General features: G+C 38.1%; 1 protein-coding gene across 2 annotated transcripts in view; it reads left to right on the forward strand.

Annotated features, from left to right (window-relative positions):
- The window catches only part of GALNT13 (polypeptide N-acetylgalactosaminyltransferase 13), a 601,907-nt gene that overhangs the window by 233,330 nt on the left and 346,837 nt on the right, over positions 1–21,740 (forward strand). Inside the window, exon 1 of one of the 2 annotated variants that reach the window (XM_077153857.1) lies at positions 9,881–10,050. The exons of the other annotated variant lie outside the window; for it this stretch is intronic. The gene's annotated coding sequence lies outside the window, so the exon portion shown is untranslated. Of the gene's footprint in view, positions 1–9,880; positions 10,051–21,740 lie in introns of those variants that run through there. 2 annotated transcript variants of the gene reach the window in all.

A 21,740-nucleotide genomic window follows, 5' to 3' on the forward strand; every position in this document is an offset into this window, starting at 1 on the left:
TTTCATGGAGAGGTAGCAAACTGCACCTATCATTTGATTTTAGTGACTATTTTGACACTAAGAAAATCCTCCCCAGTAATTTTCTCTTCTTCTTGATGTTGTGCCAATAAGGGTAATCCTTAACAAGTATATAACCCCATGCCTGGCATCAGGGTTAGTACCAAAATGGAATACCACTTATATATCAACCAGTGCAATGTGATGGCAAAATTGCAACAGGAAGGAATGTGCATCATCGTCACTTATTCTACAGTGATTTCCAAATACTATGCATGCGATCCCAGAATACAAAAGATACTTCATTGGGATGGATAAGGAAAATAGTAGAATTTATATTTATTTTTAACTTATTTAAATTTTTCTATTTTTGGTTTAGAGTAAGTATGAACATGTAAACATAACTTATTATAGCTATATGCATTGCTTTTTAAAGTTGATTGTGGGGCAAAATCCCCTCCAAAAGATGTTGTATATTAGAGTGTTAAAATAGTGTTCAATTCAGGGAAAATGAGGAGTTAAATGTTAGCTAAAAGCTTCACTGTAGAATTTGCTCTATATATGGGAGAATCCACTACAGCTTGTACATCCTTTTTAAACTCTTATATCAGCAGGGAGCAGATGGCACACTTTAAGCAAGTAGCTGAGGAAAGTATAATGCAGGTGCTAGGTAAGAAGGTATCAGCAGAATCAGAGTAATCAGTAAAGGATGGTTGTACTTGGGACCAGTAATTAGGGGATACGTAATTTCCACCCCTGATGCTTAAACTGAAGAGTAGGGATCAATTATCTGAATAAAAACTAGCTCTGCATAGATGGACGCATGACAGGAAATGTGACCTTTGGTTTAGGGACAACACCAGTGTGTAACTGTCCCACAGTGAGGGAACAAAGGGAGCAAATATTCTGACTTCCTTTTCCCCTACCCTCCAAACCCCTTCTTGTTTCTTCCATTAGTCATACCCCATCTGACATCAAAGCAGAAAGTTCACTGATGTAGTTCTTATAGGTTAGCCTCCTTGAGTATAGACCTAGACAGATAAAGGTAGAAAGTGGTTCAGGAGGAGCAAATAGAAAATTTCCAGCACCCCACCCCTTCTTCCTTTCAACATCTACTCTTTTCCAGCTGAAAAATATATATCCCTAATACATGGGACACAAATCCCTTATCGCTGCCATATCATAATGAATTGATGTCTGTTCAGTAATATTCCCAAACAAAACCTTAAAACATTAGCAAACTTGAGTGTTCCTCATTTAAGGTAATGTATAGAAATGTGGGGAAATAATTCTTAATTAATATAAAATACAACTGTGATAGTACCCACTTAGGTAGGAGGTCATGAAATTTGAAATAATAATTATAAATTATTTAACCATATCAGTTCCAGGAGTCCCCTTATCGCTACTAGCATATAACCTGTACAGTATTTTTGACAGTATTATCTCCTTGCCCTATTAAGTGGGAGTAATACTATTTCCCTTAGTAAATAGCATCAATCACTCCAGCCAATAGTATGGTCCTTCTCTGCCAGTTAGTTCTACAAATTGAGGAGCTCATAATGGCCAGAGGTCAGGTTCAGTTTCCAATTTGATAGAACCATGACTGTGTTCCTATTTTTCCCATAGGCACTAGCAGTCCTTTACCCACAAAGTCCAAAGTTCAAGAAATAGAAGTCAAATATTCCATCAATGGGGTATTTGTTAAAGAGGTCACTCCCGTTTCCTTTGTTCTTGCATCTGTGCATTCTGTCTACAGGAGATATGACACCATACATTGGATAGTGGTAAGGTCTATAACAGATCCTGTGGGCCAGCACTTCAAATCCACAATGTTTTTTCTCCTAACTGGTGCTATAACTGCCATAAGCAGAATATTCCATTTTATCAGGTCAACAGGTTTTAGATATTGGGACATTAGACCAGTGGTTTTTTTTTTTTTTTTGGTGAGTCTGTTCTCACGTTTCTTTTTCCTCAGTTTCCCTTTTCTGAAGCAAGATTGTGTCAAAAACTAAGTCCATGGGTAAGGATTTTGTAAGTCTACAAATGGTGGTATTGATAGAATTGTTGTGGTCAGAGAAGGCAAATTCCAGTATCTGTATCCAGTATCCTCATGTGATAATTTCCCCTGCTATGTCCAATGTCCAAAAGAATCAACCTCCCATCAGATGGTCAGGAATGGTGCCATATGAGTGGTTCTCTATTGGCTTTTACTATTGGCAACTTGGGTGACCATAAACCATACCAACTACAATGAGAAGTTTATGTGGTTAAACCGCTCATTAGTTTTCACCTATGCTATCCTGGCCATCTAGTAAGTTTCCCATTGAGCAACCAATGAGTTGACTGAAAAATGAGACATACTGACAGTTTATAAGAAGGATATTTTTGCCCCTCTGATTATTGTGAGGCTTCCCTATTGTGGAAGTCCCCCTTGGATGATTATATGGAAAATGAATATCTATCTTTTCATTTCAATATATATCTTTTCATCTCCATTTCAAGAAGACCACTTCTATTTAAGCCTTCTAGCTTCCTGTATTCTGTAGCAGCTAGAAGGAAAAGTCTGAGACTATTGTATGTTAGCCCATGACACACTGTATGCTGTGTCCTGTAACTATTTGTTGAGGAGTGCTTTGAAAACTATTGCTTTTTTGTTTCTTTGTTTTGAATATATTATACAATAAAAAAGTTAAAAAACAAACAAAAAATGTCTATCCCCTTTCTCAATTAGATGTATAGTTAGTGGATACAGTGCTCTTTTCTTTTTTACTAAATTGGGTATATTTTTGCAAATTTGGTGAATCATATTTTTGATAATATGTTGAATGCTGAGTGTATTACTGTCTGTCTTAGGAGTAATTAATAATAAATATTGGGTTATATAAAGTGCTTCTTTAAAACAGTCATCATTCTACCTGAGATGTCTTATTCTTAAGGTTTCTTCAGGCATTTTTTAGCCAAAATTGGTGCTTTTCTTTCCAAAGAATTCATATTTTTTATTCAATGTTTTTTTTTTTTCCAGTGTGGGCAGATTGGGGAAGATGAGGATATTTCCTGTTTAAACTGGGATTAAATTTATTACTAAAGCCATTCCAAGATGAGAGCCTTTTGGATACTTTTAATGAGGAAGCTTATTTTTAATTCAGAAGGAAATAATTTCATATTTCAGCATTATTTTATTACCTTAGTGAATATTTCAGATGTTGGACCTTTTTTCCAGGGAACATTTATGACTACAACATGTGCCAAACAACCTCTTTATATAAGGATAGTATGGTCTTAATGGATATATAGATTAGTTTTGTAAGGATGATTGTGAAAGGAAAGTTTAAAAATTATGTTAATAAAGTGATTTGCTTTTTCCTACTTAGTAACTTGTAAGGACCTTGCTACTTGTCCTTGCTTAGCTACAAAGTACTTTCCTTATCCATAGTTGTGATGAATTCCCTGTGACCCACTTTCCTACTAGAACAAACTATAATTCTCTGTGGGTGCTATTCCATCTGCTTGCCTTTGTGTACAGTAAGAAGTTCTCCTTCAGGAACGCTCCCTCTTGCAGATTCTTTTTCATGTCCCCAATGTTTGTTTATTTTATACTTGTCACTACAAAAGCCAGATTTCTTCCATCTTCACTAAAGCTAAAGGTTTGGTTAATGTGCAACTGAAGTTACCTTACTAGGTGTCATGGTTAGGGACACGTGTCAACTTGGCCAAGTTGTGGTACCTGCTTATCTGATTGGGCAGGCGCTGGCCTGTCTGTTGCAATGAGGACATTTCATAGAATTAGGTCATGCTCAAGTCAGCTGCATCCACAGCTGATTCCATTTGTAATCAAAGGGGAGTGTCTTCTGCAGTTAGTGATGCTAAATCTAATCATGGGAAGCCTTTTAAGGAGGACTCAGAGGAGACAGGTTCCATTCCTGCTTTGGCTGGTGAGCCTCTTCTGTGGAGTTCATCCAGGCCATCCATCGGAGTCGTCGGCTTCACAGCCTGCCCTGTGGATTTTGGACTCTGTGTTCCTGCGGTCACGTGAGACACTGCGGTCACGTGAGACACTTTAATAAATTTTATATTTGCAAGTGTTCCCTGCTGATTCTGTTTCTCTAGAGAACCCTAACTAATACATCTTGGTACCGGGAGTAGTTCTTAAGAAAAAGAATCTTAAAAATGGGTTTTTATGAATGGTTTTCTACTCTGACTGGACTCAGAGACACTAAGGACTCTGCTTCCCGTAATCAGAATGACACTCCCAATCCATGGAGTGAGTTGGCAAAGGAGATAGTCAAAATATCATCATTCGATTCTCCTAATGCTTTGCTTGTATGAAGCCAGACTCTGGGGAATAATGTTTTTGACACCTTTACAGAGTTTTGTAGAAATAAGAGTTATAGAGATGTTGGTTGGTTGTTGTTAGATACACTGTCTACATTAAGGGGTGAAAGGGATGGGCTTAAGGCTTCAAACGAGAAGCTTAAGCGCCGTCTGAAAGATGTAGATGTTTCTATGAGTATCCTGAAGGAAAATCTTATTTCCTGTAGCTGTAGACTTGAGATCTCTGAAAATCAGACGCAGAATCTTATTGTTAGAGTAGCAACTTTACAATGTAAACTGAAATCTCAGTCTTGCATGGTGTCTGCCATTAAAGTGAGGGCATTGATTGGAAAGGAGTGGGACCCTGAAAAATGGGATGGTGATGTATGGATTGATAATGATGTTGGGGGTGAGGCTGAAACCCTAGGCCATGCTGAGCCTTCTCTAGATAACCCTGTAATAGTCTGCCCTGAGGACATAGCCGCCCCACCTCCAGCCTGCCTTGAGAAATTGGCCGCCCAGCCAACCCTGGGCGTCCTGAAGGGATTAGCCCTAGAGTGATTAATCCTGTTTCACCAGATGAAACTGCAAATGAAGGCCCTGAAGCAAATGGCTTGGAAGATATTTCTAATTCTTTTCATGGCCCACCCCCACCACCCCTCATTTCTTCTAGACCTATAACTAGACTAAAGTCCCGACAGGCCCCTAAAGGTGAGGTACAAAGTATTACACATGAGGAGGTACATTATACTCCAAAGAACTATGTGAGTTTTCCAATTTATATAGACAGAAATCAGGGAAATATGTGTGGCAATGGATTCTAAAAGTGTGGGATAATGGTGGGAGGAATATAAGGCTGGATCAGGCTGAATTTATTGATATGGGCCCACTAAGCAGAGATTCTGCATTCAATGTTATAGCTAGAGCAGTTAGAAAAGGTGTTAACAGCTTGTTTGGATGGTTGGTTGAAACATGGATCAAAAGGTGGCCAACATTACCTGAGGTTGAAATGCCAGAACTGCCCTAGTATAATGTAGATAAGGGGATCCAGAGGCTTAGAGAGATTGGAATGTTAGGGTGGATTTATCATGCAAAGCCTGCTCTTACACCCCAGGAATGTCCAGAGGATGCACCTTTTACCAGAACAGTGAGAAATAAGTTTGTGAGACTAGCACCATCATCCCTCAAGAGCTCTTTGGTTGCACTCCTCTGTAGGTCAGATATTACTGTAGGAACTGCTGTTACTGAGCTGGAATCCTTAAACACAATGGGGATGACGGGATCCCGAGTTGGCAGAAGCCAGGTGGCAGCACTTAATCACCAAAGACAGGGTAGACGTGGGTATTATAATAGACAACAAACTCAAAGGAGGCATCAGAATTATATGACACGCAGAGATTTGTGGCATTCGCTAGTAAATAATGGGGTACCTAGAAATACAATAGAAGGGCAGTCTACTAAATTCTTGTTGGAGCTATATAAACAAAGAGTTCTAGGTCAAGGGAACAGAAGTCTAACCTGAATTACAAAAACACAGAGTCACGGTCCCTTAATCAATTTCCAGACTTGAAACAGTTTACAGACCCTGAGCCCCTTGAATGAAGGGGAGGCCAGGTCCCTATGGGGGAGAAACCTGTTACACTGACACAAATTTATACTGTTAATCTTCCTCTAAGTCTTCCCCAAGAAGACCAATGGCCTTTTACCAGGGTAACTGTGCATTGGGGAAAAGGAAATGATCAGATATTTCGGGGATTATTAGACACTGGTTCAGAAGTGACATTAATTCCAGGGGACCCAAAACGTCACTCTGGACCACCAGTCAGAGTGGGGGCTTATGGAGGCCAGGGGATCAATGGAGTTTTAGCTCAGGTCCATCTCACAGTGGGTCCAGTGGGCCCCCAGACCCATCCTGTAGTTATTTCCCCAGTTCCGGAATGTATAATTGGCATAGACATACTGAGCAACTGGCAGAATCCCCACGTTGGTTCTCTAACTCATGCAGTAAGGGCTATTATGGTGGGAAAGGCCAAGTGGAAGCCACTAGAACTGCCCCTACCAAGCAAAATAGTAAATCAGAAGCAATACTGTATTCCTGGAGGGATTGCAGAGATACTGCCACTCTTAAGGACTTAAAAGATGCAGGGGTGGTGATTCCCACCACATCCCCCTTCAACTCTCCTATTTGGCCTGTGCAGAAAACAGATGGGTCTTGGAGAAATGACAGTGGATTATTGTAAATTCAGCCAGGTGGTAACTCCAATTGCAGCTGCTGTTTCAGATGTAGTATCTTGCTTGAGCAAATCAATACATCCCCTGGTACCTGGTATGCAGCTATTGATCTGGCAAATGCTTTTTTCTCAATAGTTATTAGTAAGGACCACCAGAAACAGTTTGCTTCCAGCTGGCAAGGTCAGCAATATACTTTCACTGTCCTACCTCAGGGGTATATCAACTCTCCAGCCCTATGTCATAATCTTGTTCTCAGAGACCTTGATCATTTCTCCCTCCCACAAGACATCACACTGGTCGATTATATTGATGATATCATGTTGATTGGACCTAGTGAGCAAGAAGTAGCAACTACTCTAGATTTACTGGTAAGGCATTTGCGTGTCAGAGGATGGGAGATAAATCCAACAAAAATACAGGGGCCTTCCACCTCAGTAAAATTTCTAGGTGTCCAGTGGTGTGGAGCATGTTGAGATATCCCTTCTAAGGTGAAGGATAAATTGCTGCATCTGGCTCCTCCCACAACCAAAAAGAGGCACAATGCCTATTTGGTCTTTTTGGATTTTGGTGACAACATATTCCTCATTTGGGTGTGCTACTCCGGCCCATTTATCGAGTGACCAGAAAAGCTGCTAATTTTGGGTGGGGACCTGAACAAGAGGAGGCTCTGCGACAGGTCTAGGCTGCTGTACAAGCTGCTCTGCTACTTGGGCCGTATGATCCAGCAGATCCAATGGTGCTGGAAGTCTCAGTGGCAAATAGAGATGCTGTCTGGAGCCTTTGGCAGGCCCCTATAGGAGAATCACAATGCAGACCCTTAGCATTTTGGAGCAAAGCCTTACCATCTGCTGCAGATAACTATTCTCCTTTTGAGAAACAGCTTTTGGCCTGCTACTGGGCCTCAGTAGAGACTGAACGCTTAACCATTGGGCCACCAAGTTACCATGAGACCTGAGTTGCCTATCATGAGTTGGGTCTTGTCTGACCCACCAAGCCATAAAGTTGGGTGTGCACAGCAGCACTCTATTGTAAAATGGAAATGGTATATAGGAGATAGAGCCAGAGCAGGTCCTGAAGGCACAAGTAAGTTACATGAAGAAGTGACACAAATGCCCATGGTTTCCACTCCAGCCACATTACCTTCTCTTTCCCAGACCAGAGCTATGGCCTCTTGGGGAGTTCCTTACAGTGAATTGACTGAGGAAGAGAAAACTCAGGCCTGGTTTACAGATGGTTCAGCACAATATGCAGGTACCACCCGAGAGTGGACAGTTGCAGCATTACAACCCCTTTCTGGGGTGTCCTTGAAGGACAGTGGTGAGGGGAAATCCTCCCAGTGGGCAGAACTTTGAGCAGTGCACTTGGTTGATCATTTTGCTTGGAAGGAAAACTGGCCAGAGGTGCATTTGTGTACTGACTCATGGGCTGTTTCTAATGGTTTGGCTGGATGGTCAGGGACTTCGAAAGACCATAATTGGAAAATTGGTGACAAAGAGGTGTGGGGAAGAAGTATGTGGATAGACCTTTCTGAGTGGGCTAAAAACATGAAGATATTTGTGTCTCATGTGAATGCACACCAGAGGGTGACTTCAGCAGAGGAAGATTTTAATAATCAAGTGGATAAGATGACCCGTTCTGTGTATACCAGTCAGCCTCTTTCCTCAGCAACTCCTGTCATTGCCCAATGGGCTCATGAACAAAGTGGTCATGGTGGTAGGGATGGAGGTTATGCATGGGCTCAGCAACATGGACTTCCACTCACCAAGGCTGACCTGGCTACAGCCACTGCTGAGTGCCCAATCTGCCAGCAGCAGAGACCGACACACAGCCCCCAATATGGCATCATTCCCCGAGGTGACCAGCCAGCTACATGGTGGCAGGTTGATTACATTGGACCACTCCCTTCATGGAAGGGGCAGCGATTTGTTCTAACTGGAATACACACATGCTCTGGATATGGTTTTGCTTTCCCTGCACACAATGCTTCTGCCAAAACTACCATCCATGGGCTTACAGAATGCCTTATCCATCGTCATGGTATTCCGCATAGCATTGCTTCAGATCAAGGAACACACTTCACAGCAAATAAAGTGCGGGAATGGGCGCATGCTCATGGAATTCTCTGGTCTTACCATGTTCCCCATCATCCAGAAGCTGCTGGATTGATAGAACTGTGGAATGGCCTTTTAAAAACTCAATTATGGTGCCAACTAGGTGGCAAAAACTCGAAAGGCTGGGGTAATGTTCTCCAGGAAGCTGTGTATACTCTGAATCAGCATCCACTGTATGGTGCTGTTTCTCCCATAGCCAGGATCCATGGGTCCAGAAACCAAGGGGTGGAAATGGGCATAGTAACACTCACTATTACCCCTAGTGATCCACTAGGAAAATTTTTGCTTCCTGTCCCTGCTACCCTGAGTTCTGCGGGTCTACAGGTTTTAGTTCCAAAACGGGGTGTGCTTCCTCCAGGAGAAACAACAGTGATACCACTGAACTGGAGGTTAAGATTGCCACCTGGTCACTTTGGGCTACTTATGCCTCTGGATCAACAAGCCAAGAGGGGGATTACATTATTGTCTGGGTTAATTGACCCTGACTATCAGAAGGAAGTAGGACTACAACTACATAATGGAGGTAAAGAAGAGTTTTCTTGGAATATAGGAGATCCCCTGGGGCATCTATTAGTACTACCATGCCCTGTGATTAAAATCAATGGAAAACTGCAACAACACAATGCAGGAAGGACTACTAATGGCTCTGAAACTTCAGGAATGAAGGTTTGGGTCACCCCACCAGGCAAAGAATCATGGCCAGCTGAAGTGCTTGCTGAGGGGAAAGGGAGCATGGAATGGGTAGTGGAAGAAGGAAGTGATAAATATGAACTTCGACCACGTGATCAGTTACAGAAACGAGGACTGTAATTCTGTTTTGTTCATGTTATACTATTTAAGTTGTAAGATATCAAGTTTAAGAATGAATATTGCCCAAGGATTTGCACCCTATTCTGGAGAGATGTAATGTGTTTCCAGTTATATGCAGGACAGTTGAGTATTGTCAGGTAAAAGAAAAAATGTGTGCTTATTTGTTTTCATTTGGAAATTAAGTATGGTTTAAGGTGATATATATATAGGTGCCAAGTTGACAAGGGGTGGACTGTCATGGTTAGGGACACGTGTCAACTTGGCCAAGTTGTGGTACCTGTTTATCTGACTGAGCAAGCGCTGGGCTGTCTGTTGCAATGAGGACATTTCATAGGGTTAGGTCATGATCACGTCAGCTGCATCCACAGCTGATTCCATTTGTAATCAGTCAAAGGGGAGTGTCTTTTGCAATTAGTGATGCTAAATCTAATCATGGGAAGCCTTTTAAGGAGGACTCAGAGGAGACAGGTTCCATTCCTGCTTTGGCTGGTGAGCCTCTCCTGTGGAGTTCATCCAGGCCATCCATCGGAGTCGTCGGCTTCGCAGCCTGCCCTGTGGATTTTGGACTCTGCGTTCCTGCAGTCACGTGAGACACTTTTATAAATTTTGTATTTGCAAGTGTTCCCTGTTTACTCTGTTTCTCTAGAGAACCCTAACTAATACACTAGGTAATGTTGAAATTATCTTAAAAATATAGATAATACAAAAGATAGAAAGTAAATGTCCTGTTACTTGCATGAACTACTTCTGCTTTTCACTTAATATAAATATTCATCATTTAACTTTATATTGCAAAAATGAACTTGTGTGTTTTTTTTACTTTTCATAATGTGGACATTTTCCACATGATTAAATATTCTTCTGTAGCTTAGTTTTAATTACTTCGTAGTGTTTTTTATTGGATATAACACAATTTGCATAGCACTTAGCATGTATATATACACACATACATACTTATGTATATGCATACATGCATATTTGCATGTACAGACACACCACATTACTACTTTAATCACCCATGCACTTACATCTTTGGATAATTCAATATTATTTCCGTGCAGTATTTTTCTTTAAAAAAGATTCCTGAAACATTTTCTTGAGAAGAGCTTTATAGCAAGATGCAATAAAGGCAGCTGCTGCAGAACATAAGAGGCATTGGCATATAACATTTTCTTTAAACAACACTTGGTTGTTATTTAACTGTTTTCATAGGAGAAGAAATTTTGGACAAGGAAGGCAAAGTAATTTGTTCAAAACTAAACTTCTTCAAAGCTTCTCTACTGTCTTCATCTTAAGTGATGGGAACTCTGTTCTTCTAATTGCCCAAGTCAAGCACCTTAGAATCATCTTTGACTCCTCCCATTCTCTCTTATCCATGCTGGTCCATCAGAGGATACTGCCAACTTCCAGAATGTCTCCATAATCTCTCCACTTCTCACAACACATACTGCTGCCATCCTGGGCCAGCTGCTGCTCTTTCTCTTCTGGACTGTGGCATGAGCCTCCTAACAGCCTTTCCTCTTTTCAGCCTAAACCTCTATGTCTATTCTCAGCACAGCAGCCAGAGAAGTTATTATAAAATATGTCAGAATTGTCCTCTGTTAAGAATTTTCCAATAGCTCACTACCTCAATCAGAGTAAAAACAAAGCTGTTACAAAGGGCTACATGGTCCTGGATTATTTAGCTCTTTGTTACATCTCTTGTATCATCTGCTACAACTCTTCTCCTTACTTATCAGTTGCAGCAAATTGGCCTTTTCATTCATCTTAAAATTATGTTTGCTTTTTTTTTTTTTTGACAATTCCAGGCATGCTCCTTATGTGCACAGCTTCTCTAGAACATTGTTCCTTTGTTTGAGATGTTCTTTTCCTGTTATCCTCTTGATTAATTTCCTCATTTCCTGCAGGTCTGTGCTCTACATTTTTCCCTAAGCATTTAAAAATTTTAAATATATATAATTTTTATTAAATTTGTAGTTTATTGCCGTAGGAGCTAGTATGCAAGCTTCATGAAGGCTACAATATTTGACTGTTTTGTTCACAGGAACACACATGTATTGTGTGGGTATGCATGTGTGTGTGTGTATATGTGTATGTATATATGTATATATAGTCTAGAGTAGCAGAGTCACTCATAGAATATTTTTGAGTAAATGGATAAATTAATGAAATTACTATCACTAATACCCTTTTAGAGATAAAAGGAAATATTTCATAAAATGAGAAGAATAATTTATTTTTAAAAGGAATAATAGGAAGAGAAAAAACTTTTGGAACGTAAAAAAAATAACTGCCAGGGAACATCCAAATTGATTTCTTCACTGACTGCACCATTATAAAATCCCAGCAACAATCTAGAAGGGTTCCAGTTTTTCCACATACTCTACAACACTTGTTATTTTCCTGCTTTTGTTGCTGCTGCTGTTGTTGTTTTAGTAGCAGCCATCCTAGTACATGTGAAGTGGTATCTCATTGTGTTACTGATTTGCATTTCCCTGATTCCAGTGATGTTGAGCATGCCATGGTCATTTGCTTTTTTGGTCATTTTTATATCTTCTTTGGCTTTGGAGAAATGTTTATTCAAGTACTTGGCCCTTTTTTTAATTGGCACTTCTTGGTGTATACTCAAATAATTGGAAGCAGGGACTTGAACAGGTTTTATATATCAGTGCTCATAGAAGCATTTTTCCAAGCCCTGCAAAATGAAACAACCCAAGTTTCCATCAGTACAGGAATGGATACATAAAAGTGGGCATATACACACAATGGAATGTTATTTAGCCATAAAAATAACTGAAATTCTGAAAAATCCTGCAATGTGAATGAACCTTGAAGACATGTTGAGTGAAATAAGCCCCACAAAAAGACAGATATTGTATGATATCGCTTAAATGAAATAACTAGATATGCAGATTTACAGAGCCAGTAGATTTAGAGTTATTGGGCTTGGGTGGGGTGAGGAAGGCAATTTTATTGTTTAATGGTGCAGTTTCTGTTTGACGTGATGAAAAACTGGGGTAATGGATGTTGTGATGGTAGCATAATACTGCAAATTTAATTAGTTCCACTGAATTTTACACTTCAGAGTGGTTAAAATGGAAAATTTGGAGTTATATATATGTTATAATAAACACCAAGTTTCTAAAAAGGCAGCCAACATTTAAACAAATCATTGGAAATGTGAAAAGATAAATGCAGTCTTCAAAAATATTATATAAAGAGATTGTTGATAAAATAGATAAAGTAAGAATATAGGTGATTCGCAGAAGAAATCCAATTTTTGATAAATAGAAGTTTCAGAAAGAGATAAAAAGAAAATGGAGAGAAAGAATTTATGAAAATAATAAGTATAAGCATTTCCCAAGCTTTTATCTCTATAGTGAATATAACTTTCCCTATAGGTAAAAAAGATTTACACTAGCACACATCATAATGAAATTAGAAAATATCAAGGAAAATTTTTAAAATTCTGAGTTCGCACAGTAAAATTAAGTTAATCTCCGTAATGGAATCACTGGGGACTAGAAATCAGTGAAGTGTGAATTCATAATTTGTGTTTTTGCTCAACTTTATCCCCTGAAAATCCATCCAAGTGGTGTGTGTGTCAATAGTCTGCTTCTTTTTATTACTGAATAGTATTCCATGGAATGGACATACCAAGACTTCTTTAACCATCTACTTACGATGGGGCATATTCACTGTTTCTGATTTGGAGCTGTTAAAGATGAAGCTGCTATGAACAATTGTGTACAGATTTTTTGTCAGGCATACATTTTCATTTCTGTGGGATAAATGACCAATAGAGCAATTGCAGGCATATATGGTCTGTCTTTTTTTTAATTGCCCAATTATTTTCTAGAAGGACTACTGTTTTGCATTTCCGCTAGAAATATACGAGATCCGGTCTCTCTGCATCCTCTCCAGCATTTATATTGTCACATTTTTGTTCTAATAGATGTGCAGTAATGTCTCATTTTGTTCACAGTTTATATTTCCTTAATGGCTTATGATGTTGAATATCTTTTCTTGTCCTTATTTGCCACCATTTATCCTAAGAGGTGCAATTTCTACTTGAGTATCTTTCCTGTTTTCTAAATTGAATTCATTTTTAATGTTGAGTTTTGAGTTTTGAGAGTTCTTTGTATAGTCTGTATATGAGTCCTTTGTCAGATATGTGGTTTACAAATATTTTCTCCTGTTCTGTAGCTTGTCTTCATCCTCTTAAAAGGATCTTTTGTGAGCAAGTTTTAAAATTTTGATGAATTCCAAATTATTGGTTTTTAAAAGAACTTTGATTTTGGTGTCATCTCTAAGAACTGCATACCAATCCCTAGGTCCTGATATTGTCTCCTATGTTATCTTCTAAAGGTTTTATATTTTACATTTAAACCTAGGATCCATTTTGGGTTAGCTTTCTTAAGATGGGGCTTAGATTGATGTTCATGCTTTCGCCGATGGATTTCAAATTGTTCTGATGCCATATGTTGGAAAGACCATTCTTCTCCATTGAGTATGCAATGTAAAATACCTGAAATTTTTATTTTGAAGTAACTAAACAGGAAGTAATTTATATTATATCTAAAATTGATAAGCTTTTATTTCATCATATACTTGGTTTAATTTGATTCTAAGTGTGATAGCATTTGTCAAGCATTAACATTTAAATTGAATAATAAATTTTGTATTCCAAGGAATAATACTTTTAATAAGTGAATTCCTATACATACCAATCACACTTTTTTTTATTAATTAAAGAAAAAAAGAAATTAACACGACATTTAGAAATCATTCCATTCTACATATATAATCAGTAATTCTTAATATCATCACATAGTTGCATATTCATCGTTTCTTAGCACATTTGTAACAATTTAGAAAAAGAAATAAAAAGACAATGGAAAAAGAAATAAAATGATAATAGAGAAAAAAAAAACTATACGTACCATACCCCTTACCCCTTGCTTTCCTTTACCACTATTTCAAACTGAATTCATTTTAACATTTGTTCCCCCTATTATTTATTTTTATTCCATATATTCTACTCTTCTGTTGATATAGTAACTAAAAGGAGCATCAGACATAAGGTTTTCACATTCACAGAGTCTCATTGTGAAAGCTATATCATTGTTCAATCATCATCAAGAAACATGGCTATTGGAACACAGCACTACATTTTCAGGCAATTCCCTCCAGCCTCTCCACTACATCTTGAACAATTAGGTGATATCTACTTAATGCATAAGAATAACCTCCAGGATAACCTCTCGACTCTGTTTGGAATCTCTCAACCATTGACACTTTGCCTCATTTTACTCTTCCCCCTTTTGGTCGAGAAGGTTCTCTCAGTCTCTTGATGGTAATTCTCAGCTCATTCTAGGGTTTTTCTCAGTCCTTTGATGCTGAGTCTCAGCTCATTCCAGGATCTTTGTCCCACGTTGCCAGGAAGGTCCACACCCCTGGGAGTCATGTCCCACGCAGAGAGGGGGAGGGTGGTGAGACTGCTCATCATATTGGCTGGAGAGAGAGGCCACATCTGAGCAACAAAAGAGGCTCTCTTGGGGGTGACTCTTATGCCTAAATTTTAAGTAGACTTGACCTATCTTTTGTGAGGTTAAGTTTCATGTGAACAAACCCCAAGACTGGGGGCTCAGCCTATAGCTTTGGTTGTCCACACTGCTTGTGAGAATATGAAGAATTCAACTTGGGGAAGTTGAATTTCTCCCTACTCTCACCATTCCCCGAAGGGGGCTTGCAAATACTTTTCCAGTCACTGATCAAATCATTCTGGGATTCATCAGGGCATCACTCTGGACAAACCAACAAAATCTCATGTGCTCCCTGAGATTCCAAGTACTTATGACATTCAATCAAACTATCTACATGAGTTATATTAGGAAATGCTCTAGTCAAAATCTAAATTTTGTTACAAATAAACATTTTTTGCTTTAATCTTACACATAACGTGACATTTTGAAGTATTAGTTACCATCTATTTTCAGCACCCTGCAATAATGACAATCCTTTGTTCTTCCTCATGCAAAAACATTTTTAAAATTTGTACATTTCACTATTATTATACACTCTATGCATTCCTAGATTGTACCATCTCGATCAAAGTTCTTTTTCTTTATCAAAGCATGTGAGGTCCTTCATGGTCTAGCTATAGCCAACCCTTTCTATCCTAATCTTTCCCTTCCTGAACATATTCTAGTCCTACCATAATTTTAATTTTGACCAGCGTGTTCATACCCGTGTGCTTCTACTCCCTCTGGTCTGTTTAGAAAGAGCCCATGTGGAAAGCTATCTTTTTTCTATTACTTAATTGCTTTTTAAAATGTAAAAAACTTTTTGCCATTTGTAGGAAGCTAGGAAAGCATTGAGTTATAAAAGTAATATATGAAAATAGAAAGACTTTTTTAAATTATCATTTCAATGGCCATTACCAAGGCTGTGGTATATTTCCTTCCATTTTTTGGCATATTTTTTAACAGAAGAGGACATTAAGTAGAGCTTTTCCTGTTGTCTTAGAATTCAGCTGAAATCCCAAAACTGGATCGCAGGTTATATGTATTTCTAACATCTCAAAGATAGCAGTCTAGGAGAAGCAACAGACATCCCCTGTGGACTTTGATGAAACCTCCAAGCTGTTCTTACTTTTATCCTCTAGTCACCTTGCACAGGAGAGTCTAGAGCTTGCTAATGAAGGCTGCTGATGTAGTGAGAAAGACTGCATAGCATCTGCACCTGTGGCAAAACAAAGACTTACCTTTTACATTAGTAGGTAGACCCTTGATTACTGATATAACCTCTGTTTCACCACTTGTTGAAAAGTGGCAGGGCGAATTGAGATGAGGACCATTTATGCCTCATGTGAGTCATCATTCTCTTCAAAGTCTGAAATCACAGCTAGATCTTTGTAGCTAGCTTTACTCATCCACACGCAATATGAGAGGACTAAAAAGGGGAATTTTGAAGAGGGAGTCTCTGAGTAAAGTGGAATTTTTCCCGACTAGTGAGAGGTACTTTACTGTTTCCCCTTTCATCTTTGTGTGAGGAGGTTATGCTTTGCCTCCTCACTCTGCTGCATTCAAAATCAAGCAAGGGAAAGTTTATATTTTGGGTAGCACATTACCTAATTTCACTTGTATGGTAGATTAGTTGAACACCATAGGTACATGGAATCTTGAATAGGGAGTCATATTTTTTTGTTTATCCAAGTTAGTGTGATGCCCTGATATATTCCAGAGTAATTTGGCCTGTGAATAAAGAACTATTTGCAAAGTCTCCTTGAGGAACTGGGGAGAAAGGAAGAAATACTCAACTTCCTCATTTGGGAAATTTCTTATATTCTCAAAAACAGTGGGGACAACCACATCAATAGGCCAAGCCCTCAATCTTGGGGTTTGCTCAATGAAACTTATTCTTGTGAAAAATAGGCTAAGCCTACTTAAAATTGTGCCTAAGAGTCACCCCAGAGAACCTCTTTTGTTACTCAATATGACCTCTCCCTTTAAGACAACTCTGCAGATGAACTCATTGCCCTTACCCCTACATGGGACATGACTCCCAGGGGTGTAAATCTCCCTGGTAATGTGGGACAGAACTCCACGAATGAGCCGGGACCTGGCTTCCTGTGCTTGAGAAAGCCTTATTGACCAAAAGGGAAAGACAAAAATGAGACAAAATAAAGTTTCAGTGGCTGAGAAACTTCAAACAAAGTCAAGCAGTTATCCTGTGGTATTTCTTATATATTACATAGATATATCTTTTTAGTTAATGGTATATTGGAGTGGCTGGAAGGAAGTACCTAAAACTGTTAAGCTGTATTCCAGTAGCCTTGATTCTTGAAGATGACTTATAAAGATAGAACTTTTACACTTGTGACTGTGTGATTGTGAAAACCTTGTGTCTGATGCACCTTTTGTCCAGGGTATGGACAGATGAGTAAAAAATATATAGATTAAAAAATAAATAAATAATAGGTGAGATAAGGAGTAAAATAAACTTTAGTTTTTACCTAGTTGTCAATGAGAGGGAGGGATTTTTTTCCCCATATCCCATATCCCAATTAAGGGATATGATATGTATGAATTTTTCTTTTTTTTTTTTTGTCTTTTTCCGGGGTGACACAGATTTTCTAACAAATGATCATGGTGATGAATACACAGCTATGTGATGATGCTGTGAGTCATTGATTGTACACCATGTATGGATTTCACATGTGTGTGAAGATTTGTCAATAACAGTATTTTTAAAGAATCAAGTCATGGAGAGTTCCCAGAAGACTGTTCAGAATGTGGGGTATTTTGCAATAATGGGAGGGTGGCACTCCATGTCCTAGGTGAGTGAGTGTTTGGCACAAACTCATAGGTCTGCTTCCTGTTGTTACTGAAGTAGAGCAAGTTAAGAGTTTGTCGGGAAGCTTAGCAGTGCCTTTGGAGTTTGGATATATGTGAATCTAGATGGTGATGGATGGCTCCTGCCTGGAGAATTCTGAACGTCAGAGGTAACCTGGAACTTCCATGCTGTAGGGCAGGGCAAGAGCTAGGTAACAGGAGCTACATGTTTGTACAGCAAAGAGAGTTGTTTCCTGCGAGTCAAGGGAAATAGTAACACAAATGGAAATATATTAGGTGAATTGCTATGAGTTTGCTGTATGGTACATCATAGGAACACAGTGTGCTGAGGTACAACAGAAATTCAGCCTTTTGGCAATGACTGCTTTATTATTCACACCATACAAAGGATCCAAAAGAGCAGGGGGGCAGACCCCATAGCAGCTAGTCTCCCTGGGAGGCCAACTACTAGGGTCAGGGTTGATGGATGGGAGCTCTGTACACCCCAACTCATACTGGAGAGGAGAGACCTTGCGCTGCCCTGTTTTATTATTGAGTATTTAAGCACCCAAGGTGGGTGGGGCCTCCGCCACTGGGAGTTCATGCCCTGATAAACAGCACGGGCTGCTTGTTCCTGTATGGTCAGGCCTTTTCATTAGACCTAACATCTCCCCTTAGTTGTGGAATGGAGACACTATACAAAATATAAATGGAGGAATGGGGCAAGAAGGGGTGGTATGGAGGCTGGGAGATGTCCACTAAGTGTGTCTGTGACTTCCCTAGAAGTTGCTTACATTCTTTTCATCTGCAAGGTAGTAAGGAATATGTCATATTTTTGCGTGTCCTCAGTTCTCCTTTATAAAAAAAGAGAATGGAAAGATTTGTGTTCAGAATGGTTGAAAAATTTAAAGGCAAACAATAAGCCAATTTGACTGAGGGTTAAGGTATTCTTGAAGGAAAGTTGTGGGGAAGCATGCCAAAGAATGAGCTCCTCTGTAATTACTGCAGCCCTGAAGGCAATACTGAGGGGCTGGCATTATTCTGTAGTCTGCTGGGCTAAATTTTAAGTTTTAAATGTGTGATTGATAAGGCAAAAGCATTATTTTAAGGAAATTGAATATTCAATCTAAATTTTTAATAAATCAAAGGTGAGAGAGACTAAAAGTCAGTGTTTCTATTTACAATAAACAAACTGATGGTGATACAAGTGAAAGAAGAGTACAGTGTCAATGAAAATAATTTATTTTTCATTTTTTGGAAAGTAAGGCACATGGGATAAACATTTAGATTTGAGTTCAATGTTATACATTTACCAATGTGCATATTATATTAATGTATTCTTTAATGGAATAAGATCAACACTGTAAAATCAATCTAAAATTTTTTTACTCAAGTTTTTTAGAGATATGGGTTGCCCCATCTCTCCATTTTTTAAATAGAAAATGTTTCTTTTAATAGGGCCTTTCTTTAAAGAAGAAATTGTCTATAATGTAATGTATATAAGCAGATAATGCAATTAATATGTAGTATTCTTCTTTTGATAGATTTATCAGGTAGTTTGCTTACTTTGATGGTTATCCTCTTTATCTTTTATCTTGTTTTCTAAAATGAAAATAAGTGTCCTTTAAGTCTGTATGATAATGTACTATGTTAAAGAAAATGAAAGCTATTTTTAAAATGATTTTTGCTTGCATCTTAATTCTACAAGCTTTGTAATATCATTATGAATCAAATTATTTATCCTAGTTGTTTAATAATTTCACCACATAATTAGGAATAAAAAATCTTACAGCATAGTATGTACATGTTTTAGCAGTGCAAAACAGCTTTGGAATTGGCAAAAAAAATCTATATTCAAATCAATAATCAAGAATCCATAATTTTATTGTCTTCTATATTACATTTGCCTATGGAAGTAATTAAAAGCTTAAAGTTATCTAATGCTAAAGATAATTCTGTTGTTTTAGTTTGGCTGTGGGGAGGAATGGTATTTTATAGGTGATCTTTTTTTAATTTTTATTTTTAGCTATGTAGAAGATATAAATCAACAGATGAGAACAAAATAGGAATTGCTATTAAAGGTACTGCAGATCAGATAATCCACATAGTCCAGTTTGCTCATTATCTTCCAATTCCTATTTATGTTATTTGAAGAAGAAAAATGTGTTTTCTACTAGTAAGATACATTCTTTCAGATAAAAGGTAGAAAAAGATAAGGGCTGCTTCCAGGCTATAATTACTTAGTATTCTTTTTTCTTGAGCAAGGAGAAAAACAATAGGTCTGCTCATTCATAAGAAAAACTTTGCATAAATTGTCAAATGTTCATTCATTAGAGGTTGTTATAGAATAGTGTATTTAATTTGAGGGAGAAAAATTAGCCTAATACACATTAAGCTGCTATTTTATTATCCACCAAGAAAATGCAGATGGTTGACAATGACTACAGTCATTTGCAAACTAGTGACTATGTAAAAGGATAGTGTTTATGATAATTGTATTTAAGATAACACTGTAACCTGATACCTCTCCTCCTACTACCACTGACATAATATCATCTTCTTAATGCTAAGCAAAGGGAATGGTCACAAGTTTGAATATATTGCAAATATCACATTCTTTCGCATGTCCTAATTTGATCTTTATGCCCTTAGATGTTGTAGTTTAGCTCCATTTCTTTTCCATATAGAATAAAAGTTTAATTTTATCTGCTTTCTAGCCTTGGATACATGATGTTGAGCTTAGGGACTTTCAGTGCAATAAGGTGTTTTTTTTTTTGGAGTTTACAGAGGGTATGGTAAAAAGTTATGAAGGACGGATTGCTTTTTTGATTTCTATAAGTTCTAAAAGAAAAAAACTGAACATGAAATACTTTAACTAGTGTTTTTGCATGGGCAGGCACCAGGAATCGAACCCGGGTCTCCAGCATGGCAGGCAAGAACTCTGCCTGCTGCGCCAACATGGCCTGCCCTAAACTATTTTTTAATATAACAAAAAAATTAAATTTTTTTACCAGAAAAAAAATATCCAACTTCTTTTTGTCTGGCTCTAAGTTTACAAACCAGAATATGTTTAAACAATTCTAACTTGAATATCTGTGGTCAACAGGTGTTGTCATGTGGCCTGATTATTTTCTTCACTTTAGAATCAAAAGGAGTCCAGAAGGAACTACAGAAATTCATTGTCAACACTTTTTATGAACTCATAATTTTTATAAAATCCTGGAAATGGAAGATACTTTAATGTCTGTTTAGGTCCAACTTCTTATCAAAGGTGCAATTTCTTATCAAAAGGAAAAATTCACCCAAAACCAAATCTAAAAATTCTATCTGATTTTAGGGATAATAAGCTTACTAACTCCCAAGGTAATAACTGTTGGAATTTCCTCCCTTCCATTGAACAAAATATGCTTCTCTAAAATTCTAGCCATTACTTCCATTTTTGCTTCTTGTAGTGAATGAGCCTTTTCCTAGACTTTCTTTATATGACAACTTTTAAATAGCTTGGATTTGCATGCATATCTTTTCCATTTTAGATTTATCATTTCTTAACTTTTTCTGTATATGAGAGAGTTTCCAGACTAATCACCTTCCTGGTACCTATATTTGAATGTCTTTAGAGATGCCTGTATTCTTTACTTTGGGGGATGCATGGTCCGGGAATAGAATCCAGGTCTCCCGCGTGGAAGGTACACATTCTACCATGAACCACCCATGCACCCGCCCATATTCTTTTATACTTTGACTATCCATTCCAAAGTCAGGATAGCTTTTCAAAGAGAATAATTAACTGGATGATCAATTATAAGTAGTACTAGTAATTCTGGTCAATATTTTATCAATATTCAGGTCAAATCAGTCCTTATTGTGCTCCCTTCCAGTTTTTATCATATTCTTATATTATTTTTGAATTTATATTTTTATGAAATATTATAATGTATGA

Source organism: Tamandua tetradactyla, chromosome 3 (genome assembly GCF_023851605.1).
Source record: "Tamandua tetradactyla isolate mTamTet1 chromosome 3, mTamTet1.pri, whole genome shotgun sequence".
NCBI classification, from domain to species: Eukaryota; Metazoa; Chordata; class Mammalia; order Pilosa; family Myrmecophagidae; genus Tamandua; species Tamandua tetradactyla.